Raw genomic sequence first — 2,574 nt, forward strand, 5'->3', positions numbered from 1 at the left:
ATGCATGTATCAAAAAGATTGAGAATTTAAAATATATAAAGAACTCTCTCTCTCACACACACACACACACACAATCAAAAACAAAATAATCAATAGAAAAGTCATCAAAAGATATGAGCAGAAAATACATAAGAAAATATGAATTGCTAATATAAACATTTGAAAAACACTTTAAACTTCAATGAAATGAACAATTTAAGCAATGAGATACTCTTTCGCACTCATCAGATTCGCCAAACTATAAAACAATGACATGCCCATTGCAAGGAGGTAAAGCAGTGTTTCCCAAGCTGGACACTTGTCACTGGGGGCCAGATAATTCTGCATTGTGGTGGATGTCCCACACATTGTAGGGTGTTTAGCAAATGGTAATTACCAAGATTTTTAGAATGCAGTTTCTCATTTACCGTGGACATGACCATAAAATAATTTCCCACTAGATTTTTTATCTGTTACCTTGCTAGCAAGTAGTCTGTTGGGAACATTTTATTAACTCTTTATTAAACTGCTACTTGTTTTGCTTCCATTACCTAGATGAGCACTATCCAATAGAAATACAATGCAAGCCACAGGTGATTTTCTAATAGCTATTTCATCAGTAATCAATGAGATTTTACAACAGCTATATTTCAAATTCTCCCTGACAAGAGTACATGCACAGATCTCTTGAGCCTTGCAAATGTGCTTTGCCTGGTGAATACACATTATAACCTTTCTGGGTTGCTAATAACCAAGTGGTTTGTACATAGTGGAGCTAACCTAGGGAGGTTGGTTCCATGACTCATTCATATTCATTATATGAACATCTCTGGACATGTAAACTTATGTTTATTAGATTGCTATCTATAAATTTTAAAAGAAAGAAAGGGATGTTTAGCAGTGTATACCTTGCCTTTGTCCACTAGATGCCAATAGAACGACCCCACCCCCACTGGTTGTGACAACTCAAAATATCTCTACACACTACCAAAAGTCACCTACAGGGCACAATCACCCCCCACCTCCATTGAGAAGCACCAGTGTCAAACACTGCTGGTGAAAGTGTAAATTGTTACAATTTTCAGAAGTAAACTGACAACAACTAGTAAAACTGAAGAGGTGCAGAATCTATGATCAAATAAGGTATTTTTAATTCTATAGATTGGAGAAATCTCACCTAAGTGCTCCAAAAGACATGTCCAAAACTGTTGTGACATTGATTGACTATTGAAAATGTGTGAACAATCTAAATATTGATCAAGGAGAGTAGAGAAACTGTGTCAAATTCTTCAATGCAATACTATGCAAAATAAAACAAAACACAAATAACAATCATAATTATCAACATAGTTAAACTTCACAAACATAACATGAAAGGGGAAAACGTTACAGTAGAACAGCTAGATGATGCCATTAATGGAAAGCTTGAAAACATGAAAAACAACTTCACATATTGTTTATGGATGCATATACATGTACTAAATCACGGTTGTTGGCAGGTGATATTCCAAATTCTTTGAAAGGCAAAAGAGAAGAAACAGACATTTTGCTCCAAAGGTCAGTGTAAGTCAGAAGCCACTACATCTCATTCACATTGTTGTGACTGTTGCTGGCCTTGTTGGCATAGAGCAGCAGCCTGGCCCGCAGCTTCTCCAGGCCTGCAGCTTCTCTAGGTGCACAGCTTTTCCAGGTCCATGGCTCCTCCTTCAGCTTCTCTGAGTCCAATGCCAAGTGTGTGTGCTGCTCCATGGCAAAGGGTACCCAGCTTCTTTTATACTACCTTCATCATCGAGGTCGGAGGCAGCGAAATACTGACGTATATTCCATTTTATCCTCACTCTGCCCCACTCCATGTCTATCTTGTCTTCTGCACTACTGACCTTACTAGACTCTAGTAATTTCAGGCCCATGACCAGAGGCAGAGGCAATAGTCTTCCACTTCTTCAACAGCTTCTACAATCACATAAAACCTAATCTCCATCACACATCCCTTATTCCATATCACTCAGAGTGGTTCTGCTTTCCTGCTGGAACACTAACTGATACAGTATGTTTGAATGTTAAATAACATACATAGATTACCAGTAGCCTCTGGGGATGGAGGGAGGAGAATGGATTAGCTGTGGCTCACCAAGATCTTCAACATTATTTATGATTATATTATTATTATATTAACAGTATTATAAATGTGTCCATAGTTTATTATTTATAATAAATTATAAAATTGTATATGTTATAATGAACTTTCATGTGTAAATTTCTTAAGCTAGTTGCTGAGTACCCAATAACTGAATGAACAAGTGAGCAACATTGGGCAATTTACTGAGCCTCTCATTTTTTTATTTCCTTATCTGCAAAATGATAGGATTAAATACTGTTCATGTGCCATCCAGGTCTAAAAGTTCTTGAGCTCCGTTAGTACAATCTATTGATATACAACATGTCAAGAAATAAAATACCTGTTTTCAAATGTTTGAAGGCCATGATGGAAGATGGTGATTTTTTCTACCCTATATTGTTTTTGAGATTACTATAAGAAACAATTGCCTACCAATTAAATTTGCCCACCAAAGGCAGAAGAGAACTTTAAAACTA

General features: G+C 36.6%; 1 non-coding gene across 1 annotated transcript; it reads left to right on the forward strand.

The window, feature by feature from the left end:
* Nucleotides 1-366: 366 nt before the first annotated feature.
* On the forward strand, nucleotides 367-487 carry LOC119624964 (small nucleolar RNA SNORA32). The gene has a single exon (XR_005241124.1). It is a non-coding gene; the product is annotated as a small nucleolar RNA SNORA32 (small nucleolar RNA).
* The last annotated feature ends 2,087 nt before the right edge of the window (nucleotides 488-2,574 follow it).

Source organism: Chlorocebus sabaeus, chromosome 8 (genome assembly GCF_047675955.1).
Source record: "Chlorocebus sabaeus isolate Y175 chromosome 8, mChlSab1.0.hap1, whole genome shotgun sequence".
Classification (NCBI taxonomy): Eukaryota; Metazoa; Chordata; class Mammalia; order Primates; family Cercopithecidae; genus Chlorocebus; species Chlorocebus sabaeus.